Source organism: Neopsephotus bourkii, unplaced genomic scaffold, assembly GCF_033783945.1.
Source record: "Neopsephotus bourkii isolate Nb327-2 ecotype Australia unplaced genomic scaffold, CSIRO-AGI_Nbou_v1 NB_549, whole genome shotgun sequence".
Classification (NCBI taxonomy): Eukaryota; Metazoa; Chordata; class Aves; order Psittaciformes; family Psittacidae; genus Neopsephotus; species Neopsephotus bourkii.
The window spans coordinates 1,411,378-1,428,931 of NW_026901050.1; the positions used below are offsets into that span (position 1 = coordinate 1,411,378).

At 40.0% G+C, this 17,554-nt stretch overlaps 1 long non-coding RNA gene across 1 annotated transcript in view; it reads right to left on the bottom strand.

Annotated features, from left to right (window-relative positions):
• Positions 1-13,533, bottom strand: part of LOC133211034 (uncharacterized) — a 70,855-nt gene extending 57,322 nt beyond the window's left edge. The window contains exons 1-2 of the long non-coding RNA XR_009725080.1: positions 13,405-13,533; positions 12,739-12,809 (exon numbers count right to left, since the gene is read on the bottom strand). This is a non-coding gene — a long non-coding RNA (uncharacterized LOC133211034). The remainder of the gene's footprint in view (positions 1-12,738; positions 12,810-13,404) is intronic.
• Positions 13,534-17,554: the final 4,021 nt, after the last annotated feature.

Genomic DNA, 17,554 nt, shown 5'->3' on the forward strand with positions numbered 1-17,554 from the left:
TAAATTTCCCTCAGTGGGGCACTGCCAGGGACATCTGTGCAGGAATGGGAACCGACAGCTCAGTTGTCCTAAAAATCTCTCTCGCATCCATTCCAAGCTGGGAGCACAGCAGCCAACACAGGTGAAACAGGACAGAGGCCCCCAGCCAACATGACTCCAGCCTTCTACTTGCTGTGCTCAAGTATCAACACACAGATCAGTGATACACAGCATATGAAAGCCCAAGGCCATTTCTTGCCCCTCTTCGACAAACCCTGCTACTCACCACCATGTGGACAAGTGTGAAAAGTGGCAGCAATAAAGACACCAAAGGATGGTGCCCTCACAGTAAGTGATCCAGCTTCCAATCATATTGTGAAGGATCTGTTAGTTTGCATGGGGCAATGAGAACTGAAGCTGTGTCACTGATTTTTCCACCCATTATATTCCACATCTCTCAAGGGCTGTATTCCACTTTCTGTAGTCACCTAGGGCTACCTTGATGTGATGCACCAGCACTTGCATTTCCAGATCTGGCACAAAGCATTTACAAGCTGTAGGCATCATCTGCTCCTTACTGTGCCGTGAAGACATGCTACAGGTATCCATCTCTTTCCTTGTCCCACTGTGCAGTTTGAGGCTACTCTAGAAACATAGTTCACTGCCTGCCTTTGACTTTGCTCTTGTTTGAGTGGGGGGTAGCTTATTGCCTGGTATGGGACTAATACTTCCACCTTTCCAGAAGGGCAGCTTCCCAACAGCAGCACAACCATGCCTCAGCTCTGTATGCTGACCCAGATAATGGGAGCAAACAGCTCTGCCTTTCAGTGGGTATGCTTTATTTTGTGGGGTTTTTAACCCAGTATTCTATTTAAACACTTGTGTCATTATTACAGAGCACAGAGAAAGAGCAGGACAGCTGCTGTCCTTCACTTCCACCCGGAGGCCAGCTTATCTCGGTACCTTGTATCAGAGATAGGAGCTAAATACTACTCTGTACTTGTAAGCCAGTTTTAAACTTTGGAGGCAAATAACTCTGAAATGCATTAAATCTGGTTATTTTAGTTCCTTGTCTGCCTGACAGTCTTGGACCATTCTTACAGTTTTTCAATACTAAGCCCTTCAGTCTTGTGCAGTTCTGGTGTCCTCAACATAAAAAAAGACATGGAACTGTTGGAACAAGTCCAGAGGAGGGCCACGAGGATAATCGGGGACTGGAGCACCTCCCATATGAAGACAGCCTAGGAAAGCTGGGGCTGTTTAGGCTGGAGAAGAGAAGGCTTCAGGGAGACCTCATAGCAGCCTTCCACTATCTGAAGGGAGCATATAGGGATGCTGGGGATGGACTCTTCATTAGGGACTGCAGTGATAGGACAAGGGGTAATGGGTTAAAACTTAAACAGGGGAAGTTTAGATTGGATACAAGGAGGAAATTCTTTTCTGTTAGGGTAGTGAGGCACTGGAATAGGTTGCCCAGGGAGGTTGTGAATGCTCCATCCCTGGCAGTGTTCAAGGCCAGGTTGGACGAGGCCTTGGGTGACATGGTTTAGTGTGAGGTGTCCCTGCCCATGGCAGGGGGGTTGCAACTTGATGATCTTAAGGTCCTTTCCAATCCTAACTATTCTAGGATTCTATGAAATTGTGTGTGGTAATTTGACTATTTTATCAATTTAAGTGTATTAAGGTTTTCCAAAATAGCTGGAAATAGTACCGAAACAAATCTCAGCTGTAAGAGAATGGATAAATACCCAGACTCATGGACACAAGAGATTTGGTAACAATTTCAGAGGGAATCAAAACAGTTTGAATTGAAACAAAGGTTATTTGTCCTCTCCACATTTGATCACCTGGGGTCACCCCAATTACATTGGGTAATGGGTAAGGAAGGAAAACCAGAGTTGTCAGTGTTATCACAGGGCTGACCAGAAAGGGAGCCAAACTCCTTTATTCCTGAACTTTAGCCACTACAGTTCATTTTCCCTTTCATTTTCTCTAACCAGTAATCAGCCATGTCTCACCAACCAAGAATGAAACTGCCCTACAAATAGGTTACATACTAATAAAGGAATGCATATTTTTCCATCAACTCTAGCCTTCTATTTTAGGAGGTTAGTTTTGCTTTCTCCCCCCATCCCTATTCCCAGCACTATTTGTCCATCCCTTTCCCTTCACAGTTTCTTGAGCCTATTTCAGTGTGGGCTCTTGCCATCCTTCTCTCCTTTGCATCTTGCTAACCCGCCTCTTTGCACTTGGTCCCTTAATTATAGTTAATTATAGTTCCTATAGTTTCGCTAAAACAGTCTGGTGTGAACCAAGTAACAAACAGCATTGCCTTAAATGCAAAGATGTTAATGGACTAAGTGGACAGGAAACAAACTCCAAGAAAACAAAACTCTGCTACACAGTCCACACTGAGGAATGTCTCCAAATATGAATAAACAAGATGTAAGGGACACAAGGGCATTCAGTCACAAAGATGGATGAAGTAACACTTTCTTCTTCTCAACTGCCTGGCATTCAAAATATCAGTGACATGGCAGCAAGCCTTGGCTGTAGTACAGCTTGAGCCTGTATGGATAACAGTCTGTATCTGCCTTGTGGGTGCCACATTTATGCCTTGTCAAACAGTAGTGTGGGAACATTTGCAGTTTTGCCTCCAGAGTGCAGGAAGCAAATAATTGCATGCAATTATCAGAGACATCCCAAGGGCACACTAGTAAACACATGTAATAATAGTATTTATTGTTCTTCTTTCTCTAAATGGACACCAATTAGCCTTGCACTTATCTGACAAAATCTTCCCATTCTTCTCAAAACAGGATCTTTGAATGAGCTTCTTGTGTTCAGTGATACAACTCAACCTACAGTAATGTGCCTTATATGAGTCGGAGCAGCTGAGTAAAAAGTAAAGACCCAACACTGGCATTTGCTCTTCTGTTACAGTTAAGCAGTTACGAACATTGACAAAGCAAAAGTTAGAAATTCAGGCAATGAAGTCTCCACCTTGCCAGAATCCAAATGGATGAAGCTTTCTTCTCAGAATATGAGATAACAGAGATACAAGGATTCAATCAGCCCTTCTGCAGTATATGAATAGTGCATAATTTACCTTTATGCCAAGCTGCCTGTGAGTACTTCAGCTGCCATTCTGACTGCCTGCCATCATGTGTTGTCTATTTATGTAGTGAGAAAGGGATTTGGTGTTTGGGTTCTTTTCCAGTTCTTATGTCATTTAATTTCTGATTTGGAAAGGAATTCACTGAATTTTTCCATTTTTCTTCCTCTGCAACTCCTATCAGAGGGAAGAAGAGGGAGTGGAAGAAGGGCAATATGAGAAGAACAGCAGGAGGAAAAAAGTAAATACCTCAAGCATGTCCTCATGCCTTTGAAATTCCAAGAAAGGATAACAATTTCCATTTCACTTCAGGCGGTCATCATCTCCTTTCCTATAGAGTGCTTGGAGGTGGAGGAGTGAATGCAGTAAGAGGTATATCACAGGCAACTGAAGCAGGAAACCTAACAGTGTTTTAAATGTCAGGAAAGTTTCTTCTCAGTGAGCTGGAAGTGTGATGTAAAGCCCAACCCCTTCATAGAAAGGCTTAGGTTGGAAAAGACTCTAAAGACCATTTAGTTCCAACCCCCCTGCCATGTGTTCATTCTCCCATTTCACTGCTTACAGTGTTATCCCCAGTTCACTCTACATCAAGCTTTAGAGGGAGTGGTCCTCTCCATTGATTCTCCAGAGGTGTTTGCTTGTGGCCACATCTAAATACCACTTGTGCAATTCACGAACCACTAGCATTAGTTACTCCCTTTTGTTCCCCAATTGAGGAATCTAGGGAAAGCAAAATGGGATAGAGGCAGGTTGCAAACAGCAGTTGTTTACTGAGTGACAAGAGCTTTGGCAAACTCAAGCTGAACATGAGCCTTCATACAAGAATTCTGTATGAAGATTTTCTGCTGTTACCTGAAGTCAGCAAATTTCAACCCTTTCACAAGGCAAGCATCTGAGCACTGCTGTCAGCAGTGAGGCCACTACATTTGTAATTAAATAATGTCAGCTCACCCAGCCCAGAGCTTGGCAAACCCAGATCTCTGCTTCTTACATGTCACAGGGTATGTTCTGGTGCTGAAGGCTGCCTGTGAGGAAGGTTGATTCCACAGCCTAGCAAAGCTGCCTGTCAAAGAAGATCGTCTGAGCATTCAGCCTACATTTTTTATTTGTATTTTTCACATTTCCACTAATTTATGCTTATAAATAAGCTATATGTATACATTAGCTTTTCTACATTTTAACAGCCAAGTATTTCTGAGTGAATATTAAAGAGATGGTAATAACATGGCAAGGCTAATAAAACATTGAACATGTTGCTATGTAGCTAGCATTTTAAGGAGAACTACAGCTGCTGTGATGGGATTTTATTTATGTGCCAAAAAAAAAAAAGAAAAAGAAACTCTCTTAAATTAATCAGAGATGCATTGTTCCGAAAAAATAAAATATCAAACTATTTCAGCTGTCAAAAATAATAAAAAAGAATCAGGTGGAAGCAAATCAAGCCATTTAACAACTGTATAAGAAAGCTCCGATTTATAGGAGGGATGAGGCTTGTTACTCATACCCTAGATGATCATGGCTACGATAACACATTTATGATGGGTTTGCATGAAGTAATCCAATCTTAAATAGAACAAAAAGAGATAAATACATATTAATATAGGCAGAGATCAAAAGTGTCAGCAGATATGCCAGGTGAGAGATAGAGATATCAAATGTCTTTTAAGAGTTAGTAAATAGTTATTCTAAATGTTAACAGCAAGTGCAGGCAGGCAATTTAAACAAAGACTGAAGGAGCAGGCAAGCCATACTGCACTGCTCAGCTGTCTCTCTCACCAAGCATCCAATATCATCACACAATTGTTATTTTCCTGTTTTTGGTTTATATGGTAAATCAAAGTCTGAAATACAATTTTCCATATGAAATCTAGTTGCCAGCTCCACTTCAACTCTGCTAATGTAACACTGCAAAGTTCCTTATTCCCTGTTATTTCCATGTCAACCATTAACTCTTTAAGCTTTTTTGTTACCTTTAAGACTACAGTCACTGTAGACACCGTTTGATACATGAAAACAAACCTAATTTATCATAGCTTGTACTTCTCAAGCATCACAACAGCCATACTGCAGTTGTACAGACATTTCATTGTGCCTTCTGATAGCTGTGCAAATTACAGTGGGTTTACACAACTGAAATGTCTGCAACTTAAGCAACTCAGTAGGCAAGATAAGTACCCAACTGAATATTTCCAAGAAGCATCAAGTTTTCAAAGAAAAATGGTTAGTAAAATTAATAGTCAAAACCAGATATGGCTGTATCCACAGAGTTATCAGATCTGATAAATGGCATAGTGGCTACATCAGTATGGAGAAAAGTCATAATTTAAAGCCATGTTGGTGCTGCAAAATGAGCCAAAATTTGTCCTTTGGCTACAACTACTGCATATAAAAGGACAGGAGCAGATCCCACCAATCTCACAGTGTTAATGAGGTATTCTGAACTTTTGAATGATTTTTAAAACCTGGAATATATCCAAGCAGCACTCCCAAGTCCTGCAAAATTTCCCTTGAAATAAGGAAGATGTTGGCACACCACATTTGAGCAAAAACAGACTCCTGTAGTAGTATGAAGCATTGAGCCATTTAGACCAGCAGCAACAAAGATTAGATGCAGTTAACACTGGTGTTTTATATAAACACAATCAAGCAGGTTATATCCCAGAATTTCAACAGCCTTCCCTCTTCCAGACAATCCGTCACCCCTATGATGTAATAGGGAAGCCTCCAGACAGGAGAAACATTTTCCTATGCTGCTTTTTACTAAGGTCTAAAGATTCACTGCAGGGTTATTTTTACCAGTTGTCTCCATAGGTCAAAATCATCTATTTAAGATATGCATCTGTAATGAGCATCACTGTCATGTTCCCCAAGGCAGCAACACACAAGGACAATTTTGGCAAGATTAAAAATGAACAAAACACCCCACTAAGACTGAATGCCAGTATGCAAAACCGGTTAGGCAGTAGCCATGCATAACAACCTCTGACGTGAATTCTGCTCCCCAAGATTGTCCCTGCTCCTAAACTTGAGGCTTTGACTGCTCAGTCGAAGATCTTCTTCAAGAACCTCTTTAAGGAATATACAATATAGTGACCAGAGATAATTGCTTGCATCCAAAGCATAGCACCTTTTGTTAGAGAAAGCTACCATCTTCGAGAAGGAATAGCAATCTGAGAAGAGACAGGAGCTGCTGGGACAACCCTTTGAGCAGACTGCAAGGATGGCATCTTCCACAGCGAAATGGAAAACAACAAATTATGTCCAATGAATGTGATCTTCAACCTTAAGGGACGGTAGAAGATGGGTGCTCTAATTGTAGTTTTGTACAGAATATTTGCCTTGAACAGACAGAGAACATGACATAAGAAAGACTTCAACCCAAATGATAGCCACTCTTCCTAATCCTCCCTCACTCCCACACTTTGCAGTGCGTCTACAGAACCCCCAGCTTGAACCAGGAAATTCTACCTAAAAAGGTAAAAAGATGCCTGGCATGACACATGGCAGAGGATCCAGATCTGAATTTTCTCAGGTCCCTGAAACTCTTCTCCTGACACTTGCAGCAGAAATGAGGCTAAGAATTCCATGACCAAAGAGACAATCATATATCTTGAATGGGGTTAGGAACAAGGCAAATTGAGCGATATAAAAGATCAGAAATAGTATGGATGTCCCTGAGCCTAGCTGAGTTACTAGCAAAATAAGTGTAAGTAAGATTAAGGACCAGTTGATGAACTATGCCCATACTCTCATTACAGAGAGACTTAATTAACCAGAACCCAGACCACAGATGAAGCTTACTTCTTTTGGACTTAGAGGCACAAAGGTGGCAAGACTTCCAAAATACCAGAGACCAGTTCAGGTAAATAAACCTATCTTTGCTTCAAGAGCAACATGGGCAAATATCTTTTTTTTCTGTATTAGCAGGGGAAAAAAAAAACAAACTGTAGGCACTTGTCTTACATCTTTGTGCAAATCATTAACAAAATGACCACACTGCAGCAGAGTGTAATACTGCTTTTCATTAGAAACAGGACAAATGAGACTATGTCTGACAGTAGGCTACAGCTTAGCAAGTGTGAGTTTAAATCATTTGCAAGGAAGTGTGAATTAAAAAATGTAGCAAGCAATTCCCATCAGCACAAATTAAGGGCTTGGTAGAAAGCAGTTTCAAAATAAAATGCCTACTGCAAAAACTGTAAAATGAGACTGCGATCCATATTTAACACTCTTTAATTAAAAGATACCAGTGGAGAATGGATAGTTGATTAATGACACTGTTGGTCAGGTTGAAAACTAGTATCTGCAATGTCACAAATTCATGTTAGAGTTGCTGAGGATTTACAGAGATATAAACAGGCAAAATGAAGCCCTGAGTCTGATTAGGAACCCCAAGATCTTTTAGTGTCCTGGTAATAATTGTTTACATATCATCCATGATAAGACCCAAGTGTCTGTTTTCTTCACAATATATTAAATAGCGGTCATACAAAACAAATCACCACAGCAAATGAACTTGGTGTTCGAAAAAGCTAAAAGGCTTTTTTGTTCCAGAAAAGGTGCGAGAGACTCAGGCATAAGGCCATTCATTCTGCAAGATGGTCAATAAGGCAGCTGGATGCAGCAGCCAGTCACTCTGGCATGGCAGTGCATGGCACAGATGGACTTTATCCATGAGCAACACAGCCAACGTTCCTCAGGAGACCGGAAGATCACATAACAAATAGCAGAGCATGTCCCAGAGACTAATGGAGTGTAATAGGCCCTTGGGTTCTTTTAACACATCTAGAACCTTCTTCTAATCCAGATCCTAGTCCATAAGGATACAGACTCCTTATGAACATCACTTTCATCCATGGAAAAGTTTAAAAAAATACATCAGACAGCAAGTAAATATTAAAACTTCTGGAGAACAAGTAATTTTTTGTAGCTGTTGAGAGCTACATTGAGCTGTGGGGTAACTGCATCACAAACTCTTTCTGCAGCACTCAGACCTCCATTGTGAGCCCACATTTCAAAGAACCAGTGAAGGATTAGTAGAAACAAATTTCTCATCCTACTATCTTGAGATGTCCTAACCATTTTGAGCCTTTTTGTAGAAGGGATGTTCTGGCTGCAAACCCATTCCACCAGTGAATTTTCTCTTATGAAGGAAATGGCATTCAGAGCTACAGGCATTTACACCAGTCAGTTCTACCTGCGTCTAGCTGCTAGGTTACCTTTACAGCTTTGTAAAAGAGCCTCACTTTAAGGTCCCTTCCAACCCAATTCATTACATGATTCTATGGTATGAAGTCCCACACTAACCAGCTACCTTTACATGGACAACAGCTGTTCCACCAAGAATTCATACAAGTTAAATGAAACAAGACCAATACTTTTCCTAAAGAATTATTCCCATTATTGGCAGTAATGAGATTCACATCTAGCTTAAATGGTTTTGGTTCTATGCATTGTATTTAAGCACCCAATGTTAAATTTATTCCTTTGCTTTGCTAGTGTTCCTGTTTGGTTTTTTTCCCCCAAATGAAAGATGAGAGGTGTAACACGGATTAATCTGAGACATTCCAGCACATTGGTTTGCCAGCCATTACCAATCCAAATGGAGTTCTGTGTGAAGCTTCTGCTAAGAAAGCAAAATGCAGACAAATTTTTCCAAAGCTTGCTTAGATAAAGAGGGGATCCTTGAACTCCTTTGCAGGAGCCAAGCAAAATGCATTAGCTTGCACTTCCAGTATGCAGGGCCAAGGGGAAAACAAACATAGAGCTAGTCTCACTTATTGGCCTTGTGCCCTTTCCATGCCATAAAATGACTGAGGCAGCATGGAAGAAATGTTCTTCATACCCTGATAAAACATACAGGCCAGCTTGCTTGTATTCTTATTTCCAAAGGCCTGTGCCTTATTAACAGGCATAAATGCATTGCTTCTTTTCGGGTGCCTATATGATATCCAGTGTTTCCCGTTCCACAACTTGAAGTTTGAGAGAGTCCATACTGTCAAGGAATGCACCAAAAGTGATGCTGTGCAAGAGGACGAGAAACAGAATGAGGTGCAGTTTTGTATGTAATATGATCTATAGACATTCATACTGCATGCAGTAGGAATAAAATTAGTCATTAGTTAGATGAAGCATAAATTTTATACTCCTGTAGTCAGTTACTTAACTGATCTTTCCAGAAACTTGGCAAAAGAAGTGTATTGCAGCTATGCATATATATTATACTTAATGATGGCCATTAAGCCTGCAGTCATAAGATCCAGTTTGCCTTTTGCTGCTAAATTTGTACTGCAGCTTCACAGATTTTGTAATAGTTACTGACAAGGTAGTCCTGTGAAACCATGACCCTGATTAGTAAAAGGGTAACTGCACTCCCTTCTTCATCTTCATCAGTCCCAGCTGGTTTATACCAACAATAAATTTGGTTCATTCTTTGAAGATGAAAGTTGTTATAAAGTGTACTTTATTAAAACCACTATAAAGACTTGTTATTTTTGCTCATATACTGCTGAGTGATGGTTTCCAGAAGTCCAATGGCACCCCCTGAACATGCACACTCACTTTACTTTCTGGCTTGAAGGATTCCTCTTAAAATTGTAAGCCGGTTTTCCAGCTTTTGGTGTACGGCTTCTCAGATGCTTCAGGACTATAGATCAGCCTTTCTATAACCCACACAGCTGTGTGGGAATGCAGATTTACTGTGAGGTAGAAGTGATACTGCATCTTAAGAGATGGAGATGATGATCCAGTGGACCAGGTTCAGAGTCAGATGCTGATCTCTACTCTTGACCAGGCCATGTTCTGCTGGGTCTGGATTTAGATTTGGCAGTGCCAAATTTTCACCATCTTTGACCCCAATCACAAACCTCCCACAACTCATATAATCACTGAACGGTTTGGGTTGGAAGGACCTTAAAGATCATCCAGTTCCAACCCCTTGCCACAGGCTGGGACATGTTCCACTAGGCCAGGTTGCTTCAAGTCCTGTCCAACCCAGTCTTGAACACAGCTTCTCTGGTCAACCTGTGCCTGTGTCTCACCACCCTCATAGTGAAGAATTTCTTCGCAATATCTAATCTAAATCTCCCTTCTGCCATCTTAAGGCCATTCCCCTTTGTCCTGTCACTATAGGCCCTTGCAAAGAGTCCCTCTTCATCTTTCTTGGGGCCTCTTTTAGTTATTGAAAGACTGATATAGGGTTTCCCCTGAGCCTTCTCTTTTCTAGGCTGAACAAGCTTATTGTAGTGATGATTTCTTCCCCTGCATGACAACTTTCTTTACATAAGAAAAAGCCTGAGAATCCTACAGGGCCATTTATTAACTTCTGAGAATTTTCCTCCCCCTTTGGTACAAAATCTCTGAATCACTGTTTTCCAAAACAGTATCCCAAGACTCACATGAGTTGTGTTTTTTTTTGAGGCTGCTGACAGAAATATTAGTTCTAGCAGAAGAACAGCCCAGCTTTGAGTACCCATACAATGATACAAGTCTAAAGTCACCAGGCGCTTCCAAAAAAGATGCCATCTCCAGGTACGAACCTTCAAAACCAGTACTCTCCCTACCAAAACTGCCTGCTTATCATACATTAACATACAGCTCTGCTGTATGTATGCCAAGAGTATGATTTCCGAGAAGCACTCCAGAACCTTGAACAAAGGCTTTGTTCAAATTACTAACTGCAAGCCTGCCTCCTGAGCTTTCTTTTTTTCTCCCCCTTTAACAGCTCTATCATTTGTTTCAATTTCTGTATTAACCAGCCAGCTGGCTTCTCAGACCACATCTGCTAACCACCTTCACAAACCAAGCATCCCATCTACGCCTAGAAAGGCTTTCTCCTAAACAGGAAAAACTAGAAGCATTAAAAATAAAACCCTCAAGACTTCATATGAAGAGGAAAAGAATTAGTGAGGGGGAAAAAAAGAAATCTATTGTTTTATGCCATATACAACAGTTAAGAGAAATAAACTTTCACTTCAGTCATAAACACAGAGAAAATGAACTAATAGTCACATACCTCAGTTTGTGTTCTTGTGCAGCTCAAAGTACATCCAGAGTCTGGTGGGTGAATGACACCAGTTTTCCTGGCATTTGACAGCCAGAAATCCCTGCCTAAATGATCATTACAAACCAAATGTTATTTTCATAGCCATATCTTTAAAAAGATTAATCAGCGTCTATTAACAATCTGACTTGCTTGGGTTTGGAGCAAGTAAGCCACTTGCATCTATTCCTTCTTGTTTGACAGTCAGAAGTGACCATAGCCTGTACCTTCTGCTACCTCTGCCCCTTTCCTAAGCTGCCAAGGAGTCAGAAGTTTGAGAGATTTAACCTATTGTTATGAGAATTCCATTCTGGCTTAGCTTCTAAAATCCCTATTCCTGCCTAAGTTTTTGTTAATAACAGAAAAAAAAGGCAGAAAAATCATAGAGACAACTCCTACAAACTACAGGCACAAGGAGGATTTTCTTATAGCAAGTGTTCCTTGTAGCTTCATGCCTCACCTCCTTCAAAGGCTATTTTTTAGAAAGGACACTATTTTGCTTTTTACCAGTTCCTTTGGAACAACCTTTGCATCAAGGTTGTCTCATATTTTAAGACAGGGGAAAACAGCTGATCCAAAACAAACCAGGGTTCACGATGACTATCACAACATGGAAGCAAGTCTGCTTCTGCTAGAGAATTTCCTTTAAATTGTTCTAAGCTCTAGCCATTACTGAGCAACTTCCCAGAGCATCATTGTTGAATAAAATGTATATAGATAGCAAATTTTAAAAGTACAGTAATAAATTAGAATCATATACTTAAGTCAGCTGTAAAGAATTCAGGTCTATACTGCTAGAGGGGTGGGAATAACAGATTTTTATCTATTCCAGTGTAAAAGAAAAAAAGGCAAGGAAGGAAGCATCTTCAGCAGTTGTTTTACTGATTTCTTTAGTCACCCTGCCACAAACCAGAGCACACAGCACAGGACAGTAGGATAATCCAGGTGTGAATAGATGTGTGAGCCACAGGAATAGACCAGGCTGGTTTTATTTTCTAAATTTATATTGTCATATATATCTATGCATATACATGTAGTATATACAGAGACTGGAGTTCTAGACACTACACATTTCCTTTCTTTCTCTTTTAAAATCAAGCCTGCTTTTAAATACACAGGCCACACACACAGCTCTCACAGATATCAGTGGGAGTGCATATGTGCATCTTTGGGCCAAACATAGTTTATCTAGCATATCTTAGGCATGAAGCCAACCTTCATTTTTTAATACTACTTTAACTTCTATTCACTCTACATAAGTGTCAGTGATCCCAAATAATTGTAAAGAAAAGCACAGGGTTTGCTTTGGATACTTGAACAAACATTTCCAAGACCTACATCAGTATACAATGCTTCATATTTTATAGAATACCCACCCATTCCTTTCTCCCCACCCTCCCTGTATTTCAACAGGGGAGGGAGAGAAGGAATCCAGCCCTTTATTCTTGGAAGTGAATTTTTACCTACACACAGCTGAACTGCATCTTCACTTCACTGTTAATTCTTATAATTGTAATGTATTTTAAAATTGAAATTTTAAAATGAAAAATTAATAAAAAGAGAATAACAGGCTTACAAAGATGAGTATTTTCCACATTCTTACCAAAGTGTTAAAGAAGAGAAGTCTTGTTTAGGAGATATGGAGAGAAGCCATAGGTCCAGCTCTCACACCTGCTACATTAACATAGGCTACTTTCATTTTGTCTGTATTTTCTTCATACTAGAAAACGAACACACACAAAAATAATACCTACTACAGCCTTACCTCAAATACCAACCCCATAATTTACTCCAGCTCTTTCTTCATAACAGCATTCCCAAACATGGTCTCTCTGCTCTCAATTTATGCTCACCTGCTACACAAATGCCACTCATTAAGCTGCACACCTGCAGTGACTTAACTTGGGCTTTACTTAGCTCTTAATCCTCCCCAACAGCAGTGAACTTGTTTGCTTTTCATGCCATCATTAGTGTTTTCTCATCAGGTCTTTCACAACTATGATATTGTCTGCTAGTTTCCTTGATAAATCAAACCCATAATACTCAGCAGGTATCTGAAGAACAGTTACTCACTATATTAAATATTCACAAATACATAACTCTTCAGAAAAAAAGGTAATAAAAATTGTTATTAAAAAAGTGATTTCCGGCTTAAGTGATGTGGATGACCATTGCATTGAAATAAATGCAATCAGTCACATTCTGCATGTCACTAAATGATCAGTATGTCAAGAGACTCTAACATTTAAAGCTTTTTCTTTTTACTTACCGTAAACACCATTTCAACTAAAATTACATTTTCTGGGAACAGCCCCTCTGTATGAACATTGGGACTTTTAAATGCAGTCCGTATTTAAAGCTTCTGGGAAGCACACACTGTTTAGCCATTGCCTGTATATGCAGAAAGAGAGTAGATGTGAAGTTAGAGCTACACACCAGAGGAAGAGTACATGGCAGGGAAAAAAGGCTTTGCTATGGGTGTCTCAAGTATAACCTAGATTTCTAGAGATACTTTGTAAATGGTTTCATGGCCTGTTCTGTGGAAGTAAAATAGGTTTCTGAGCACAGGTGAAACTCTACCAGCAGAGCTCCCCAGGCAGGAGGATTTCATTCCTGTGACCTTTCACTTCTAGAGCTGAATTTAGCACTGAAGTAATGCTACTGATGTTGTTTATATTACATAACAGATCAACTTCCCTTACCTCATTTGTTTCATTTTTAAAGCCAAAAAGGCCAGCCCAGCCACTCCAAAGGAGTAACCTGCTTTATTTCCAGTTCCAGCTCTGCGGCTACAGGAATTTAGAGCCTGTTAAGAACCTGTCCCATTGTCTCTAATGGTGAGTTAGATTTTATGGTCAACACCGGATAATTTTTTAGTAAAGGATGTTGACACTAAAATAGTCCAAACCAGTCCCAGTTTAGAGCTGGATTCAGGTTACCCCTGATTGGGGTACTGGGGGTTGAAGGTATAACTACAGTTTAAGGATATTAACAGCAGTTGAGTATAAGAGACAGGAAGTAGTGATGGCATGTGTATTGCCCACAGTGCTTGAGATATATCATTTCTAGGTAGGTTAATAATGATGAAAAGTCTCATGCCTCACAAATACCTGGGAACTGTCTAAGGCTATGTTAGAGGGTAGGTTTCAGGCACAGAGTACATACTACTGCCCTTAAAGTTAAAATTTCTGAGTCTGCTAAAGGCTTTGGTGCAGTCAATCCAGAAGCTGTCACTTCTGTGATATATTCCCTCTACTTTCCATCAAGTGCTCCTGATCTTCAGGCCTACAGAACTGCTTTTGCAAAGCAGTGCAAAGGTCCGTGGCTTCCATGCTCCATTTTACATTGGCCATGTGATTTATGAGCAGAAATTTTATAAAAATGGAATTTCAGCTGCATTTCCTTCACAGACAGCTTGGCAAACATATTATAAAATATGTTAGTGCCAAAACCCCTGCCTGTGACTAATAGATTTTATCAAGCTTTAATAGCCTCCAAAACCAAGTTCCAAGGAGTCTTGCTCTAATTTATTGTTAACTTGCTCTTAGAAACTGTCACTGAATTAACAATATTTGGTATAATGCCAAGTACAGAAAACATCTATAACACCTGCAAACAAATTATATCTTATGATAATCTAAAAATGTGTATTTCTTATTGTATCCTGAGAAAAATGGGGAAAGAAACTTCGTTATAAAGCCACCACAGTTCCTGCTCTCCATGTAATTAGTCTCATTTTATGCACTGACTTTCTTCACATCTGTGCAAATAAAGCCATTGTTACAATGCACAAATTGCTGTGGCATATGTAATACATGCAGCTATGAAGCCATGAGTGCTGCTATGTATTGAGTCTTTAAATGGAAGGTGGCACATCTGCTTTTGGCATAGAAGTGTAAATCAATCCAAGATGTTTATTAAAGAGTAAGTAACAACCTGTCCACACACTCTTTCTTCCATCCAGACTTGGTTTTGTTCTTGCTTTGTTATTTTCCTGGCAGTTAAATACGGGCTCTGCGCATTGAAAGTATGTGTTGTTTCTTCATGTACGGATAACATAACATGTCACATAATATTTAACAAGTATGTGATGGGGAATGGTTTGGACAAAAACACAAGCCAAAATGAGGTAGGGAGGAAAGGGTAAGTACAAACAGCTACACTTCAGTGACTGGAAGGTTTATTACTCTGGATAAGGCAACTATGTTTCCTAATACTTTTAAAATTGAAATTATTTGATTTCATGCTCTAGCTCTTGGCCATTAGTGAGCAAAAATTGCAGCAGTGAAAGGTGGTTAATATTTTCTTCCTCATCAATCAGAGGCATGAGCAAGCATTAAGGAATGGAGTAGTCAATACGTCTTGACTTTGTATTTACTAAAGGCATGTACACTATCCACAACTGGGCCTGCCTGATCAGGACTGGGAGGAGACAGTCTTCCAACACTTGCATGGGTTGACCAGCAGGAAAGACAACACAATATTGGCACTGGTCAATGCTGGCACCAGAGACTGGCCTTTTCAACCAATGTATTTGTCTCAGCCTGTACGTAACAAGTTCCTCTCCTACTGTAGAACAACAGTCCAAAGACAACATCTTTTGCGGGCAGCCTCTTTCATGGGCTACCTGCATGAAGCAGCACTTTAGAGACTGGAAGCGGGGAAGAAGGCGGTGGCTCCAGGCCTGAAGGTAGAGCTTGGGACATGCAGTGCTCCTTCCTCTTCCATCAGAAGATGTACAGGAAAGTGTCCTAGGATGCCTGGAGAGACTCCCCCACAGCTAGGCAGGAGGAGCAACCTACTCTGTGTCCAGGGAAGGACCTACTTTGTAGTATGTATTTTAGTAACCACAGGTAGAAAGAAGGTACCATGGGCATGGTCTTCTTGACTTTCAGGCTGATGAGAAAGCAAAGCTGTTCTTCAAGTACATTTTGGAAACAACTCATGTCCTATCAGACATGCTGGACAGGGAATAGGTGCTGCTGGAAGTGTGCCACTCAGTGTTTTATACTTGCATGTCCAATTGACTAAACTGACCTCCAAGCATCTTCTGTAACTGCTCATTTCTTCTTTGTTAAAATGGTCAAAGACCAGATTCCACAGGTATACATTTCAGTGATAATTTTATCTATCAGCTCTGTCCTAAAAGTAGGAAAGATTGCTGTAAATTTGTCAATTTGTTCTCTTTTCACTTGTAGCTGAAACAGAACTGACCCAAGTGGATTTGTTCAGCAACACAGAACATACCAGGACAGAATGTATACAGCAGTTACCAGTGCAGGCTAGAATTATCTTGATCAGAGTTGTTACAGCATGCTGTTATAATACTTTAGCCAGAGCAAAAATATTAATTAAATTAAAACAAAACTTTTGGGAGGACCAAAAAAGTAAAAAAAAAAAAAAAAAAAAAAGAAAGAAAAAAGAAAAAACCCCAGCAATACTTTCTCCCATTTATTCCACATGCTCTTAGGTTTCTTCTTTTCTTTCATTTTCTTTTCCACATGCCTGATAATAGGACTCTGTGGAACTGAACCTTTTGCAAGTCACCGGTGCCAGCTTTTTGCAGAGTGCCTTGGACAGGTCTCTTCATTTCCATTTCATTTTCTCTTTCTATGGCTAACACATATTGTTATTTAAATGAATGCTTTTGAACTCATATATTTTAAAATGCAAATGTGCTGCTCCCCTATTGAATTAAAAACATCAATACTTTTTTTTCCCTGTGAAGAATACAATAAAGAGTAATATTCTCAGAACTGAAGGTGGGTGGGGATGTTACATTTCTGTGAATTTTAGCTAAAAAAGGCAGACACACACAATGGTGAAATAGAAAAGTACCTGCTAAATCCTCCTTCTACCCAAAATACGATTAAAGCAGTATCACGTTTTTTAAAGAACAGCTGAGGTAGGAAAGGTGCCAAGACAGACTGGTCACACCACTTCAAGGTGTTCTGTATAAGATTGGGTGGGGTAGTACACACAGAAATGAGAGACACTACATGCCCTCAGCAATTTTAAGGTGCTCTATCCCATTCTTCCTCTTGAAGGGCATGACTTATTTTAGTCTGAAAGTAGGTGTCCTCTCTTTTTTAATTTTTCTGGAAGTTGTTTACCAGGAGCCATAGACTGAAGTTACAGAACATCTTACAGGGAAGTTATGGGGAAGAAGAGAAAATAGAACAAATGCTTGGTTCCCTTTAGGATATACTGCAAATTCTTTAGGTTTTTCCTTTGCCTGTAATGTCTAGAAATGTACTTTAGAACAGAAGGTGAATGTGGAAGTTCTGAAGTAATCACATGCCTCCTACAGCTGGAGCTTTCTACTCATCAAATCTTACAAGATACGCAAAAAAACCACATCCCATGCATCAAAAGGGTTGGTAACACCTGAGTTAATATCCATACCCGATCTCTGCCAG